Source organism: Puma concolor, chromosome C2 (assembly GCF_028749965.1).
Source record: "Puma concolor isolate L17-30 chromosome C2, mPumCon1.1.hap2, whole genome shotgun sequence".
NCBI classification, from domain to species: Eukaryota; Metazoa; Chordata; class Mammalia; order Carnivora; family Felidae; genus Puma; species Puma concolor.
In genome coordinates this window covers 49,458,683-49,476,846 of record NC_141675.1, presented here as the reverse complement: position 1 = coordinate 49,476,846, position 18,164 = coordinate 49,458,683, and positions in this window count along the sequence as shown.

The window sequence follows — 18,164 nt, the reverse complement described above, 5'->3', positions numbered from 1 at the left end:
CGACTTTGCTGAATTCATGGATCAGTTCTAGCAGACTTTTGGTGGAGTCTATCGGATTTTCCATGTATAATATCATGTCATCTGCAAAAAGCGAAAGCTTGACTTCATCTTTGCCAATTTTGATGCCTTTGATTTCCTTTTGTTGTCTGATTGCTGATGCTAGAACTTCCAGCACTATGTTAAACAACAGCGGTGAGAGTGGGCATCCCTGTCGTGTTCCTGATCTCAGGGAAAAAGCTCTCAGTTTTTCCCCGTTGAGGATGATGTTAGCTGTGGGCTTTTCATAAATGGCTTTTATGATCTTTAAGTATGTTCCCTCTATCCCGACTTTCTCAAGGGTTTTTATTAAGAAAGGGTGCTGGATTTTGTCAAAGGCCTTTTCTGCATCGATTGACAGGATCATATGGTTCTTCCCTTTTTTTTGTTAATGTGATGTATCACGTTGATTGATTTGCGAATGTTGAACCAGCCCTGCATCCCAGGAATGAATCCCACTTGATCATGGTGAATAATTCTTTTTATATGCCGTTGAATTCGATTTGCTAGTATCTTATTGAGAATTTTTGCATCCATATTCATCAGGGATATTGGCCTGTAGTTCTCTTTTTTTACTGGGTCTCTGTCTGGTTTAGGAATCAAAGTAATACTGGCTTCATAGAATGAGTCTGGAAGTTTTCCTTCCCTTTCTATTTCTTGGAATAGCTTGAGAAGGATAGGTATTATCTCTGCTTTAAACGTCTGGTAGAACTCCCCTGGGAAGCCATCTGGTCCTGGACTCTTATTTGTTGGGAGATTTTTGATAACCGATTCAATTTCTTCGCTGGTGATGGGTCTGTTCAAGCTTTCTATTTCCTCCTGGAAGAGTGTGGGTGTTCAGGAATTTGTCCATTTCTTCCAGGTTGTCCAATTTGTTGGCATATAATTTTTCATAGTATTCCCTGATAATTGTTTGTATCTCTGAGGGATTGGTTGTAATAATTCCATTTTCATTCATGATTTTATCTATTTGGGTCATCTCCCTTTTCTTTTTGAGAAGCCTGGCTAGAGGTTTGTCAATTTTGTTTATTTTTTCAAAAAACCAACTCTTGGTTTTGTTGATCTGCTCTACAGTTTTTTTAGATTCTATATTGTTTATTTCTGCTCTGATCTTTATTATTTCTCTTCTTCTGCTGGGTTTAGGCTGCCTTTGCTGTTCTGCTTCTATTTCCTTTAGGTGTGCTGTTAGATTTTGTATTTGGGATTTTTCTTGTTTCTTGAGATAGGCCTGGATTGCAATGTATTTTCCTCTCAGGACTGCCTTCGCTGCGTCCCAAAGCGTTTGGATTGTTGTATTTTCATTTTCGTTTGTTTCCATATATTTTTTAATTTCTTCTCTAATTGCCTGGTTGACCCACTCATTCGTTAGTAGGGTGTTCTTTAACCTCCATGCTTTTGGAGGTTTTCCAGACTTTTTTCTGTGGTTGATTTCAAGCTTCATAGCATTGTGGTCTGAAAGTATGCATGGTATGATTTCAATTCTTGTAAACTTATGAAGGGCTGTTTTGTGGCCCAGTATATGATCTATCTTGGAGAATGTTCCATGTGCACTCGAGAAGAAAGTATATTCTGTTGCTTTGGGATGCAGAGTTCTAAATATATCTGTCAAGTCCATCTGATCCAATGTCTCATTCAGGGCCCTTGTTTCTTTATTGACCGTGTGTCTAGATGATCTATCCATTTCTGTAAGTGGGGTGTTAAAGTCCCCTGCAATTACCACATTCTTATCAATAAGGTTGCTTATGTTTATGAGTAATTGTTTTATATATTTGGGTGCTCCGGTATTCGGCGCATAGACATTTATAATTGTTAGCTCTTCCTGATGGATAGACCCTGTCACTATTATATAATATCCTTCTTCATCTCTTGTTACAGCCTTTAATTTAAAGTCTAGTTTGTCTGATATAAGTATGGCTACTCCAGCTTTCTTTTGGCTTCCAGTAGCATGATAAATAGTTCTCCATCCCCTCACTCTCAATCTAAAGGTGTCCTCAGGTCTAAAATGAGTCTCTTGTAGACAGCAAATAGATGGGTCTTGTTTTTTTATCCATTCTGATACCCTATGTCTTTTGGTGGGCGCATTTAATCCATTTACATTCAGTGTTATTATAGAAAGATATGGGTTTAGAGTCATTGTGATGTCTGTATGTTTTATGCTTGTAGTGTTGTCTCTGGTACTTTGTCTCACAGGGTCCCCCTTAGGATCTCTTGTAGGGCTGGTTTAGTGGTGACAAATTCCTTCAGTTTTTGTTTGTTTGGGAAGACCTTTATCTCTCCTTCTATTCTAAATGACAGACTTGCTGGATAAAGGATTCTCGGCTGCATATTTTTTCTGTCTAGCACACTGAAAATCTCGTGCCAATTCTTTCTGGCCTGCCAAGTTTCAAAAGAGAGATCAGTCACGAGTCTTATAGGTCTCCCTTTATATGTGAGGGCACGTTTACCCCTTGCTGCTTTCAGAATTTTCTCTTTATCCTTGTATTTTGCCAGTTTGACTATGATATGTCATGCAGAAGATCGATTCAAGTTACGTCTGAAGGGAGTTCTCTGTGCCTCTTGGATTTCAATGCCTTTTTCCTTCCCCACTTCAGGGAACTTCTCAGCTATTATTTCTTCAAGTACCCCTTCAGCACCTTTCCCTCTCTCTTCCTCCTCTGGGATACCAATTATGCGTATATTATTTCTTTTTAGTGTATCACTTAGTTCTCTAATTTTCCCCTCATACTCCTGGATTTTTTTATCTCTCTTTTTCTCCGCTTCCTCTTTTTCCATAACTATCTTCTAGTTCACCTATTCTCTCCTCTGCCTCTTCAATCTGAGCCATGGTGGTTTCCATTTTGTTATGCATTTCGTTTAAAGCGTTTTTCAGCTCCTCGTGACTGTTCCTTAGTCCCTTGATCTCTGTAGCAAGAGATTCTCTGCTGTCAGCTATACTGTTTTCAAGCCCAGCGATTAATTTTATGACTATTATTCTAAATTCACTTTCTGTTATATTATTTAAATCCTTTTTGATCAGCTCATTAGCTGTTGTTATTTCCTGGAGATTCTTCTGAGGGGAATTCTTCCGCTTGGTCATTTTGGATAGTCCCTGGCATGGTGAGGACCTGCAGGGCACTTCCCCTGTGCTGTGGTGTATAACTGGAGTTGGTGGGCGGAGCCGCAGTCAGACCTGATGTCTGCTCCCAGCCCACCGCTGTGTCCACAGTCAGACTGGTGTGTGCCTTCTCTTCCCCTCTCCTAGGGGCGGGATTCACTGTGGGGTGGGGTGGCCTGTCTGGGCTACTTGCACACTGCCAGGCTTGTGATGCTGGGGATCTGGCGTCTTAGCTGGGGTGGGTAGGCAAGGTGCACAGGGGCAGGAGGGGCAGGCTTAGCTTGCTTCTCCTTAGGTGATCCTCTTCAGGAGGGGCCCTGTGGCAGCAGGAGGGAGTCAGATCCGCTGCCGGAAGTTTGGCTCCGCAGAAGCGCAGAGTTGGGTGTTTGCGCGGAGCGAGCAAGTTCCCTGGCAGGAACTGGTTCTCTTTGGGATTTTGGCTGGGGGATGGGCGGGGGAGATGGCGCTGGCGAGCGCCTTTGTTTCCTACCAAACTGAGCTCTGTCGTCAGGGGGCTCAGCAGCTCTCCTTCCCTTTGTCCTCCAGCCTTCCCGCTTTCTGAGCAGAGCTGTTAACTTATGACCTCCCAGACGCTAAGTCGCGCTTGCTGTCGGAACACAGTCCGTCAGGCCCCTCCTCTTTTTGCAAGCCAGACTCGGGGGCTCTGCTTGGCCGGCGAGCTGCCCCTCCGCCCCGGCTCCCTCCCGCCAGTCCGTGGAGCGCGCACCGCCTCGCCGCCCTTCCTACCCTCTTCTGTGGGCCTCTCGTCTGCGCTTGGCTCCGGCGACTCCGTTCTGCTAATCCTCTGGCGGTTTTCTGGGTTTTTTAGGCAGGTGTAGGTGGAATCTAAGTGATCAGCAGGACGCGCGGTGAGCCCAGCATCCTCCTACGCCGCCATCTTCCCTCTCTCCCCATAACTTCTTAATTCATTCATCAGTTGCTGGACATTTGGGCTCTTTCCATAATTTGCCTATTGTTGATAGTGCTGCTATAAACTTCGGCGTGCATGTGCCCTTTTGAATCAGCATTTTTGTATCCTTTGGATAAATTCCTAATAGTGCAATTGCTGGGTCATAGGGTAGTTCTATTTTTAATGTTTTGAGGAACCTCCATATTGTTTTCCTGAGTAGACTCACTTCTCTTAATGTTGTTGCTTAAATGTTAAGAAATATGGGAAATAGATTCAGTGAAGAAAGTTAACAGTTCCTAGAAGGACTTTTAAAAAATCATTGTCCGGGGTGCCTGGGTAGCTCACTCAGTTGAGCACTGACTTTGACCCTGGTCATAATCTCGCAGTTTGTGAGTTGGAGCCCCACGTCGGGCTCTGTGCTGACAGCTCAGAGCCTGGAACCTGCTTCAGATTCTGTGTCTCCCTCTCTTCCTGCCCCTCCCCCTCTCACACACACACACACACACACACACACTCTCTCTCTCTCTCTCTCTCTCTCTCAAAATAAATAAACATTAAAATAAATAAATAAAATAAAATAAAATATCATTGTCCTATTAATTTACAGTTTTACCAAATTCTGGTATTCATGGGATTAACCCTTGAATAAGTCCCATCTATACAAAAATGGGACAGACTAAAACAGAATTTACTGTAAATAACTAAAAAAATATTACTTCTATCTTTTTCATCAAGTAAAAGATCGTTTTAATCTGAATTCCCTGTTCAATGAAATCTTTGATGTTTTTATTTTGTTATAATTTCTCATTAAAAGGGAGTACATAAATGAGAGAGATTTGGAGTGACTTTGTTGGTCAAGGTGATTACCATGTGAGAGAAAATACCTTCTATACATAATGCAGAAACAGGAAGACTTTAACAAAAATGCATCTTCTAAAATGGCCAGGGAAAATAGGATGAGAAGAAAAAACTTAGCTTAGAATGAAATTATGAGATTGGAAAGATCTACAATGAAAAATTTTTAGCAGCCAAAGTCAAGTTTACATTCCTGACCCATTAGCTAAATGTAGAAAAGAACTTCACATTCTAATATGAGGAGCTTCTTGAAGAGTTTAGACAACCAACTTTCTTTGAGTAGATATTTAGATAAAAGCAAATTAATGAGCATGTTCTATTAAACAATTTTTTTCTCTGTGACAAAGATTTTAATGGAAGAAATGTATTCTCTAGAAATATAGACTAAAGAAAGACAGCTAGAATTCTTGTAGGTTATACATGAGGTGCCTAAAGGTAGCTTTCATATGGTTTGCTAACTGTTGTCAAAGAGTTACCAACAGGTCTTCACATCTTTGAACTAAAATACACCAAGCTTATTAAGGAAACTCAAAGTAAGATCCAAGCTGGCACAGCATTTCCGGGCCATGTGATCCAATGAATTAAACTTCAATCATCACTTCCTAAACAAAGTAGAGCTGAGGTTCTCATGTGGGCAAAGTTTCCCCCTCTCAAGGGTCACGACTGCTTTTGAAAGGCCCTGTGATGGGGCCCAAGGGAGTTTTGATTTGAGAATCACAGGAAATGTTTTTTCCACCTTCCAATGAAATTCAAAGTTTGAATAATATGACCATTCAGGCTTTCTATAATTGTTTTGCTTTAACAACTTATTAAATAATGCACAACATAGAACAAAAAAGAAATGTGTGTATATGTTGTGTGTGCGTGTAAAACTATTTGCAAGGAACTTGTATTAGTAATTACAGCCTTTTTTCAATCCCTCTGCAATGTAGTAGAGATGAGTCACTTAGCTGAGCATTTTGATGTTGCCTAATTGAGGACCGAGCTGTTTACAAAATTATCCTGAAAGGAAAAAAAGTCTTGTGATTGAGGCCCTTTCGCTTGGCAAAATGCACATTGTCATTTTACTACCAGATTGGAAAACATCTGAGAAAGTCTCTCTCTGTAGTTTTAAAGTTACTATCTTTATTTTTTATTTTTTTTTAAGGTAAAATACTTAACAGATTTTTTTTTAGTTATTTTATTTATTTATTATTTTTATTTTTTATTTTTTTAATATATGAAATGTATTGTCAAATTGGTTTCCATACAACACCCAGTGCTCATCCCAAAAGATGCCCTCTTCAATGTCCATCATACTATCTTTATTTCATAAGTTAAAAAATTTTAATTTTCTATATATGTGTATTAATATTTCATATTTAATAGTTCATATATTTTCAAACATGCATATGCATTAATATGCAATATTTCATATATATGCAAATGTTATGCAATATCTCATATATATGCAAATATGCATACTTTGTATAAATATGCAATATTTAAATATTTCTTAAGAACTCTTGGTCTTGGAATCAGGAGACCAGTTTGACCAAAGAAACCAAAAAACAAAAAAACACACACAAAAAAAAATCCCTTTAAGCTTGTGGCTTTCACTAGTACTTTTAGTATTTAGAAACTTCAACTCATTTATGAATTTTATTTTTTTTATTTTTTTCCAACGTTTTTATTTATTTTTGGGACAGAGAGAGACAGAGCATGAATGGGGGAGGGGCAGAGAGAGAGGGAGACACAGAATCGGAAACAGGCTCCAGGCTCTGAGCCATCAGCCCAGAGCCTGACACGGGGCTCAAACTCAGGGACCGCGAGATCGTGACCTGGCTGAAGTCGGACGCTTAACCGACTGCGCCACCCAGGCGCCCCTCATTTATGAATTTTAAAAGTCAATATATGAGACCATTTGATAAATGAGTTGCAGATTTTTTAGATTAGAAAAATTAAATCAATTTTACATTAAGAACCTGTGGAATGTCACAAATGCCAGAAAGACAATGGACTTCTACAAAACCTTGATCCCACGCCCCATTAATAAAAAATTTTGAGCTCAGAGATCAACATACTTTTATTTATTTATGTAAATTATAAAATATACATATAAAATAAGGCAAAAATGTGATATAAAAATAACACAGCGTTTTCTTATACTTAAAGGAGTGAATGCAATCACCACCGATTGGAAAGATTAAGATAAATCTAATGTAGCAATCTCTGTTCCAGCTCTGGAGAGCCTCTCTGAGGCAGGGAGGGTACACACTGACCAGCTTTTGTGGTTTCACTGGTGAAACATGGGAGGGGAGAGGTCAGTGTTCCCCCACCCACTGGGGGACTCTAAACACCCACTTGAATCAGAATCACTTGCGTGTTTTTAAAAAATACTGATGCCTGCATTCTAACCCCAGGGATGTGACTTCAATTGGTCTGATGGGGGAAGGGATTAGGCACTGATATTTTAAAATCTCCCAGGAGCAGAGCATAATGTATAGAGTTGTTGAATCACTATTCAGTACACCTGAAACTACTGTAACATTGTATGTCAACTATATTTCTTTTTTTTTAATTTAAAAGTTTTTTTTTAATATTTATTTTTGAGAGAGAGAGAGAGAGAAAGACAGAGAAAGAGTGGGGGAAGGACAGAGAGAGAGGGAGACACAGAATCCAAAGCAGGCTCCTGGCTCTGAGCTGTCAGCACAGAGCCCAGTGTGAGGTTTGAACCCACGAACCATGAGATCATGACCTGAGCCAAAGTCTGAAGCTTAAACGACTGAGCCACCCAGGCGCCCCTCAACTATATTTCAATAAAGGAAAAAGAAGACAGGATGTCCTTGTTCTTTTATGGTTAAGACGGTAATTGAAACATAGTTTGTGCAAAGTATATGGGAAAGAACTGGCTTAAGAAAGAGAGAAACAAACAAACAAACAAACAAACAAGAAATAGAGAAACAAGCCACTGTCCAATAAATAAAAATAAAATAAAATAAAGTAAAGCAAAAAACCAAATAAAATCTTCCCAGGAGAAGTCAGTATGTAGCTGGGGCTGAGAATCACCACCCAAGTCCCAGAGTAGCTCCTCTGTCTTTGTGTGGTCTTCAGTGGACATTCCCAGCAGGAAGTGACTGCAGTTCCCAGCCGCAGTGCCCGGTGGGACGTTGAAGTGGCTGAAAGGACACGGAGGAAGCACTGATGTGTCCAGTCGCATGTGACTGCACAGTCCTGGGAAGGTGTTTATTTGAATGGGGAGAAGCGATAGCTGTGCCCTCCAAGATGGTGCCCAGCAGAAGTGGTGCGGTTGAGGTGAGGGCCAGACTGGTGAGAGTGCGCTGGTGCGTCCTCAGGAGAGTATTTTAGGGGCTGAGATCCTGGGTGAGCAGGCGGGAACAAGGACTACGTTTGCAGCTTAAATTAATGCCATTCCTATGTCATTAAGCCTTCCACCGCCCGAGGACGCTTAGGGAAACTCAGGTTACAGCATGAATATTGAAACAATAACCAACTTTTACAGAGAGCTTCATAATTTACAAAGCTCTTTTGTATATATTATGTTACTTGATCCACACTGCATCCCTGGGAGGTACTAGGGTAAATGCTATTAGTTCCATTTTATAAAGGAGAATAATGAAGTTCAGAAGAGTTAAATATTTGCCTGAGGTCATACATTATTAAAGGGCAGAGCCAGAATGCCAGCTTAGGCCTCTCAGCTCCCAACCTTCTTTTTCTTTCTTTCTACCATAACTTTAACTGGTAGAAAATGCTTGGTGAAGTACAGATGAGGATTCCTATGAATTCGTGTGGTTATTGATCTATTCAGAAATGGGGTAAATCTCTCTTGGGGCTTGCCTGCTTTGCTGCATTTGCTTGTCACCATAGCCAAAGCTAATATTTAGCCGTACCAGTTGTTAAAATGCTGAAAGGCCTCTTGCTTGCTTAGTAAATAGTTACTGTCCTGGGCCCCTAATCCCTCTGCCACCAGAGTCCCTGCAACCCCAGTTCTTCCCCTGGGATCTCCTGGATCTTGCAGCGATCCAACAACTTAGGGGTTAGTACCTGGCACAGCAAAGATACTCCTGTCTCTGGTTCAGTGTTAAAAGCCAAAATGAGTGCCTGGGCTGTTAAATCCGCGGTTGTTAAAAATGAGAAATATTGCCCTTCCCCATAGGCGTTCACATGCAAATTCGGCTGTTTCACAAATTAATTTCATTGATAATAATAGGGTACAGGGAATGGATCAGCGAAACATTGATCCATGCCTCCATCCAATGATGCATTTAGCCTTTGATCAAGTTCTTTGGATTTGCCTCCTTAAAATCTCTCTGTGTTTCTCCCCTACTCCCACCATTACTACCTGAATTCGGATTTTCACCACCTTTCACTTACACTTGCTAGATAGTCCCTGTCCTTCATCTAAACCCCCACAGTTTTTTTTTCACACTGTCTCCAGACAGTTGGGTGTAAAATTCAAATCTGACGGTGTCCCTATCCTTTTGGACATTATCAAAGGCTGCCCTTTATCAATTGAATTTTCCCCACTTTATTGTCATAATGAACATATAACACTGTGCAAATACAAGGTGTACAATGTGATGATTTGATACACCTATATATTGCAGAATGATTACTAGAGGGAGAGTTAGTTAACATCTCTGTCACCTTACCTGATTACCGTTTTTTGTAATGTTTGATGATAACATTTAAGGTCTGTTCTCTTAGCAACTTTCAAGTATCTAATACAGAATTGTCAACTATAGTCACCATGCTAGACGTTAGATCCCCAGAACTGATTCATCTTGTAACTGAAAGTTTGTACTCCTTGGGCAACATTTCCCTATTTCCCCCATCCTCCAACCCCTGGCAACCACCATTTTACTCTGAGTTCATAAAAATCTGTTTAATATAAGACCCTCTACTCTGGTTCGTGCTCTCTTTTTCAGCTTCACAGCTCACTGGACACAATTGTTGTGCTCACATCACAGTGAAATACCCCGAGTTCTCCAACTGATATACCTATAAATGTCAGCGGACAGACACTGCTAAATGTTTTTCAAAGCAGTAGGAATTCTGAATCTAGATATGTATGACAACTACCAAACTCTAAATATATGTCTGCATACTGCAATTAACAGCTTATTTGGATCTGGATAATGTGCAAGAATGGAGAGACATCATTTTCAGGAAAGGGCTAACACCAAGTGAGTCCTGGCAAGTTTCTCTTTATGTAGAGAGGGATTTTAAGCATCACTTTGATATTTAAATAGTTAGAAACACATTAATTTCAGCCATTATTTGATAATAAGTCTGTGTTATAACTGGCATAATCTTTTTTTTTTCTTTCCCAGAATCTGGTCTGTAAACCCAGTTGCCGAATGGAATTTGAAAAGGGGCTCCATTCGCCAAGATTCTGTGAAAAGCGATACAATGAGAGGAACAAAGAGAGAGAGGGAGAACAAAGAAACATTTTCCCATCTCTTAAATGATGTGAAGAATTCCTATTTTAGAAAAAAAAAAAAAGAAAAAAGACCCTCAGTTTGTAAGTGCTTGGCTAAACATGTAAATCATAAGTATTTTATGCTTTGTTTTTTATACTCCTTAATTGCTAAGCTGTAAACTAAGACTTTTCAATAATAGTCTCTTCATTATTTATCCTATCTTATAACCTTGAAACAGGTTGTCCCAAAGCATTTTTCATTGAGCTAATATGTGTGGAATCTTTGGGGAGCCTGGGTGGCTCAGTCGGTTAAGCCTCTGCTTTCGGCTCAGGATGTGATCTCACAGTTTGTGAGTTTGAGCCCTGTGTCGGGCTCAGTGCTGACAGCGCAGAGCTTGGAGTCTGCTTCGAGTTCTGTGTCTCCCTCTGTCTCTGTGCCTCCCCTGCTCACACTCTGTCTCTCCTCTCTCTCTCTCTCTCTCTCTCTCTCTCTCTCAAGAATAAACATTAAAAATACATATGTGTGTGTGGAATCTTTTCCTTAATGGATTTCAGGGTTAAGAGCACTGCTCCAGATCTCTTTTGAAGAATATGGAACATGCATTTCTAGTATCTTATCCACAGTTCAGGGAATCAAGAAGTGTTCAGTTCCCTACCTTCTATTCTTTGCACTGAAATGACCATTTAACCTTTCTTACTCTCAAAGTGCAAACAAGGAATTAAATGCCAAGTGATGTATAGGCCATGTGAAGTAATACATGTACGAAGAAGTATGCACATTGAAACATACCTGAAGTTTGGCAGTTCGTACCACATGGCTTTTAATGCCTAGTCAGAACAAGAATGAAGAAACACTGAATAAGAATAAAGAAAACTATATGTGTATTTACTTTCTAAATTAAAAAGCATGACCATATTTTGTCTAAGTTCTCACATAATTTCAGGGAATTTAGAATATTATAATCCTTTCCTGTACTGTGTTACTTGGTGTACAAGGAAATTTGATGACAGAAGGAAGACCAGAGGACCAAAACTTTTATTATTTGCCAGTAGGCGAATGCTGGGGGTAAGGTTCAAAGGGAATTTTCTTAGAAATTTTGGCAAGATGAGAGTAGCTTTAGATTATGGGATTTTATGTTTGTGTTTCCTGTGCTGACTCCTGTATCTGCTCAAGGCTGAGGCACAAACCACATTTACTTAGTACTTTGGTTTCAGAAACTCTCCTTCAATATAGCCTAGGCCTTCTAAATTAAAAAAAAATCAGGTTAAACTATCTGACAGAAAGTGTGCTTGTGTGTGTGTGTGTGTGTGTGTGTGTATGTGTGTGTGTATGTGTGAGAGAGACTTGATTTATACAGAGCACTGGAATTAAATCGCATTTATTCATAATCTGGTGAGCAATGTTAATTAGAAGAATGAAAGAATTAGAAGAATGTTAGGTGTTATTCTAATTAATGTTAATTAGAAGATTGAAATTGGGACTACTTTGAAAATTCCAGGGTGTATGCAGGCATATATTTTTCAAACAATGTCTCAACACTTTGAAAATTCTTGTCCAGGCTTTAGATCCTATTGTTGTGGTTTCTGTCCACCTAATGGTATATGAAGATCTTCTCTTCCCTTTTTTGAAGGTCCCTTCTCTCCTCTTAGAGTTTGATAATACCAAACAGGAACCAATATAGTAAATTATAAGAGGCAAAAGTTTATCCATCCCTTCTATTGTTGATGCTTTATCAAAAATACTGACATCCTTTGGTATGAGAGAGAAATATATCCCCAAACCACAAATTATAATACCTGTTCAATTCTAGTCTAAAAACACTTGACAAAGAAAGAACACTTTCTACTAGCAATTCCAACTCTAGACTATCCATCCCACATCGTGTTTTACAGATGCACCGTAGATCGGATATTGCGCACAGGTAGGAGTCCTGATTCTGGTGTTTGCTTGCGTGTTGCATGACCCTAAGTAACTTCTCTGAGCCTCAGTGTTCTCATTTGTCAAATAGGAGTAATAACATGCAGGGCAGTTGAGAGGATCACGTGAGTGGATATACATAAAGCACTTCCATAGCTGAAGATACTACAGTTCTACTTGGGAACCAGCAGGAAGCATGGTCCAGAGCCTGGTAGGAGCATAGTGTCTTTGCACCCTTGCCTCCTCACACAGTTTCTTGCAGAATTTGAGTCTGAGCCATTTTTGTTCACCTCCTTTCACGAGGGCAGGAGCCTCATCCCAGCTTCTGTCCTCAAAGAGTGAGTGTTTCTGTCGCCTTCTTGCCTGGAATGTTCTTGGGCCCCCTTTCTCAGTGGCCACTAAACTCCTGACCACTGTTGCCTGCTGGCTTTGGCTCTGGTTTTTGCTTTCTGTTTCTGTCCGACAAAAATGCTTCTGTGTTTGAGACGAGCTATGTTATTTTTTTGTTGCTGTCTCTGTTACCAACATATGTATGTGTTTAGAGTAGAGAGTGTGTATCAAAGCCTGAACTTACGCAGCCAACTTGACTTGAATGAAGTCTTCATTGGTGCAAGCGTTCTATAAACTGTACATAAATTCAGTAACATATAAGACATCATACTGGTGGGCTTAAAAAAGAAAACCTAAAGTTCATCTTTTTCTGAACTCTCATCTGGCATCACTGAGAATACTTGACAGTTCAATGACTAAATCACTTGTAGACTACGACAGGTTGGTAGCATTCAAAGCATGGTTTATGAACTCTGCTGATCCCTCCCTGAACTACTACTGGTCCAGGGCAAGATAAGTTCAGAAAGTGACAGTAAGCACTAGGAAACTTTTAGAGCAGTTGACAAAGTAATTTTGTATTTGTTGTAATAGAATTAGCTTATATTTTTATCTTCTTTTTAAAATTATTTTAGGGAGAGAGATAGTGAGCAGGGTAAAGCGGAATTGAGAATCTCAAGCAGGCTCCATACTCAGCACAGAGCCTGATGTGAGGCTCGATCCCACGATCCTGGGATCAAGACCTGAACCAAAATCAAGAGTCAGTCACTCAACTGAGTGAGTCACCCAAGTGCCCCTATTTTTATGTCTTTTTAATTTCTTTTTTGGGTACTTTACAAATTATTTGTAACAGATTAGAAATGAATACAATTAGGCCCTTTACTACAAATAGTTTACACTGTTTACACTGTTACTAATGCTTATTATATTTCATCATATATGTTTCATCAGTTTAATTCATGCTGTTAATCTAGATATCACAAAATAAGAAAGCAACGTAGCCAATTAAGCTATACAAAATGTCTACAAATCAAAATCCAGCACCCTTTCTTAATAAAAACCCTTGAGAAAGTCGGGATAGAAGGAACATACTTAAAGATCGTAAAAGCCATTTATGAAAAGTCCACAGCTAACATCATCCTCAACGGGGAAAAACTGAGAGCTTTTTCCCTGAGATCAGGAACACGACAGGGATGCCCACTCTCACCGCTGTTGTTTAACATAGTGCTGGAAGTTCTAGCATCAGCAATCAGACAACAAAAGGAAATCAAAGGCATCAAAATTGGCAAAGATGAAGTCAAGCTTTCGCTTTTTGCAGATGACATGATATTATACATGGAAAATCCAATAGACTCCACCAAAAGTCTGCTAGAACTGATACATGAATTCAGCAAAGTTACAGGATACAAAATCAATGTACAGAAATCAGCTGCATTCTTATACACTAACAATGAAGCAACAGAAAGACAAATAAAGAAACTGATCCCATTCACAATTGCACCAAGAAGCATAAAATACCTAGGAATAAATCTAACCAAAGATGTAAAGGATCTGTATGCTGAAAACTATAGAAAGCTTATGAAGGTAATTGAAGAAGATTTAAAGAAATGGAAAGACATTCCTTGCTCATGGACTGGAAGAATAAATATTGTCAAAATGTCAATACTACCCAAAGCTATCTACACATTCAATGCAATCCCAATCAAAATTGCACCAGCATTCTTCTCGAAACTAGAACAAGCAATCCTAAAATTCATATGGAACCACAAAAGGCCCCGAATAGCCAAAGTAATTTTGAAGAAGAAGACCAAAGCAGGAGGCATCACAATCCCAGACTTTAGCCTCTACTACAAAGCTGTCATCATCAAGACAGCATGGTATTGGCACAAAAACAGACACACAGACCAATGGAATAGAATAGAAACCCCAGAACTAGACCCACAAACGTATGGCCAACTCATCTTTGACAAAGCAGGAAAGAACATCTAATGGAAAAAAGACAGTCTCTTTAACAAATGGTGCTGGGAGAACTGGACAGCAACATGCAGAAGGTTGAAACTAGACCACTTTCTCACACCATTCACAAAAATAAACTCAAAATGGATAAAGGACCTGAATGTGAGACAGGAAACCATCAAAACCTTAGAGGAGAAAGCAGGAAAAGACCTCTCTGACCTCAGCCGTAGCAATCTCTTCCTCGACACATCCCCAAAGGCAAGGGAATTAAAAGCAAAAGTGAATTACTGGGACCTTATGAAGATCAAAAGCTTCTGCACAGCAAAGGAAACAACCAACAAAACTAAAAGGCAACCAACGGAATGGGAAAAGATATTTGCAAATGACATATCGGACAAAGGGCTAGTATCCAAAATCTATAAAGAGCTCACCAAACTCCACACCCGAAAAGCAAATAACCCAGTGAAGAAATGGGCAGAAAACATGAATAGACACTTCTCGAAAGAAGACATCCGGATGGCCAACAGGCACATGAAAAGATGTTCAGCGTCGCTCCTCATCAGGGAAATACAAATCAAAACCACACTCAGGTATCACCTCACGCCAGTCAGAGTGGCCAAAATGAACAAATCAGGAGACTATAGATGCTGGCGAGGATGTGGAGAAACGGGAACCCTCTTGCACTGTTGGTGGGAATGCAAATTGGTGCAGCCGCTCTGGAAAGCAGTGTGGAGGTTCCTCAGAAAATTAAAAATAGACCTACCCTATGACCCAGCAATAGCACTGCTAGGAATTTCTCCAAGGGACACAGGAGTACTGATGCATAGGGGCACTTGTACCCCAATGTTCATAGCAGCACTCTCAACAATAGCCAAATTATGGAAAGAGCCTAAATGTCCATCAACTGATGAATGGATAAAGAAATTGTGGTTTATATACACTATGGAATACTACGTGGCAATGAGAAAAAATGAAATATGGCCTTTTGTAGCAACGTGGATGGAACTGGAGAGTGTGATGCTAAGTGAAATAAGCCATACAGAGAAAGACAGATACCATATGGTTTCACTCTTATGTGGATCCTGAGAAACTTAACAGGAACCCATGGGGGAGGGGAAGGAAAAAAAAAAAAAGAGGTTAGAGTGGGAGAGAGCCAAAGCATAAGAGACTGTTGAGAACTGAGAACAAACTAAGGGTTGATGGGGGGGTGGGAGGGAGGAGAGGGTGGGTGATGGGTATTGAGGAGGGCACCTTTTGGGATGAGCACTGGGTGTTGTATGGAAACCAATTTGACAATAAATTTCATATATAAATTAAAAAAAAAAAGAATAAACATTAAAAAGAATAAAAAAAAATGTCTACAAATCACCTATATTATTTATTTATCTGAAAGGACTCTTTCAGACATCTAACTTAATTTAAAAAGAATCATAGATCACCCTCATTTAAGTATAAAAAGGAAAATATTAACACAATAAATTAATGAAGATATTTTTCAAACTTCTTCACATTCAGACTCCAATGTTTCTGACTCAGTCTTCAACTTAGAGGTATTGATGTCTGTGTTTTTCTACACAATATTGTCCTCTGGGTTATCAAAAGTGTTGAGGGCATGAAATTTCTTTGAAGACTTTTCAAATATAATTTGTAGGTTTTCTTTAAATTCCCAAACTACCATACTCTGGTTTCTCTTCAGATCGCATCAATCTTTCACCTTTTTAAATTCCCAAACTACTGATTTTATTAGAAAGTATCAACAGACAGTTGCATGTATTTCAGGAACAATCCTATCATAAGGTTATGTACTTGTATCATCCTTTCTTAGGTTTTATGAAGCATTTGATTATTGTATTGTAAGGAAAGACAGAATTGTATCTCTTCAAAGAGGAACATCTGCCTCTTTAATACCAAATGTATACTCAACCACTTTGTTTTCATACCTTCCTGCAGACACAGTAACCTTTGTGTTTTAATGGTGAGTTATACTGTGATCTTCTAAAAGACATTCAAAAATGGAGCACCTGGGTGTCTCAGTTAAGTGTCTGACTCTTGGTTTTGGCTCAGATCATAATCTTACAGTTCGTGGGTTGGAACCCCACGTCGGGCTCTGCACTAACAGCACGGAGCCTGCTTGGGATTGTCTCTTCCTCTTTCTCTGCATCTCCCTTCTCAAAATAAATAAACTTAAAAGAAGACATTCAAAAAAGCAGTTAAAGTCAACACCACATGGTATCAACTGGGCATTTATCTCAAATGAAGTGATAAGAATATGAAAGCTAAGACTGAACCCTAGATGCTTAGGCAAGTCCTGGCTTATGTGATTGTTGTGGTTTACAGCCACAGATCCTAATATCACAAAAGATAAACTGAGAGCAAGTGTGTTTTCAAATTGATGAAATATGGTAATTTGGAATTAATAACTTTTAAGAGTGACCTGTCATTTCACCTACCTTAGAGACATGTAGGTTCCTCGTTAATATTTATTCCTAGGGGAAGCACTAAGCTTATTTAATTCATCTAAATAGAATTCCTTCAATTTAAAGGAGTATCTGTATGGAGACTGCAACATCCCATTGACAAATTCAACTGGCTGACAACAGAGTTCACTAAATATTTGAGTGATTTAATTTACCTAACTACTTACTCCAAAGACAGGGTGTATCTAGCACTCCGTAACAAACCCTCAGCACTTACTATGTGTAAGGTATTATTCATAGCAACCTTTTAAGTTAGGTGACTGTTAGCTTCCCCAGCTGTAAGACTAGGCAACAAAGGTACAGAGAGGTTAGTATGTTGTGGGGCCAGGACTCAAACCAGAGTATATTGGCCCAAGAGCTCAAAGTCTGAGCTTTTTTTTTAACTTATGCTATACTGAGTCTCAACAAGTAAAGTTATTTCAGTTACATATGTGGTTCTCAAAAGAGCCCGTAGTTGATTAAATAATACAATCCCCTAAAACCTTCCAGATCTTGAAAGCACATAACAGCTCCTACGTTAAACAAACAAACCAACTGGGCTAGTCAAGGTCTTGAAAATGAGCGGAACCAGCTGAAGAAAATGTAGTTCATTTACAGCCTTTATCAAGTCTTAATAAATGCCTTTGGCAAACAAACACAGTCAGAACAAAAATTACTTTCTAGTACCACAGAAAAGAAAAAATGTTGGCAGGGACTATGGAAATGTGGCGACTAGTAGTTATTCAGTTGAAAGGGAATAGAAACTGAGACTTACTTAGAATTTTGATGCCAAACAAAAGTATTACAATGAAATTATAGGAGACCAACTTGTCCAGGCTATCATGTTTCCCCACTATTGATATACAATGGTGAAATTGAATCACCAAGGAAGACAAAGCAAGTAATGACCCCAGCTATTTGTCAGAATGATATCCTGGTACAAATGAAACTGAATTTGTTAAAACTCAATTTTCTGAAGTAGACCCATTTCCTCTTGTTAAAGGATTTAAATAGTAAATTTTTCCTTACCCAAAATACAGCTCATAAAAATATCCATTGGTCAAATATGAATGAATCTTAGAATTCTCTGAAGGCCTTTATTTAAGAAATGCAATGTATAAAATAATTGAACAACAGGGAATTTTACATGTTATAAAAGGATGCAGTTATATTTCACAGAGAATTTAGTT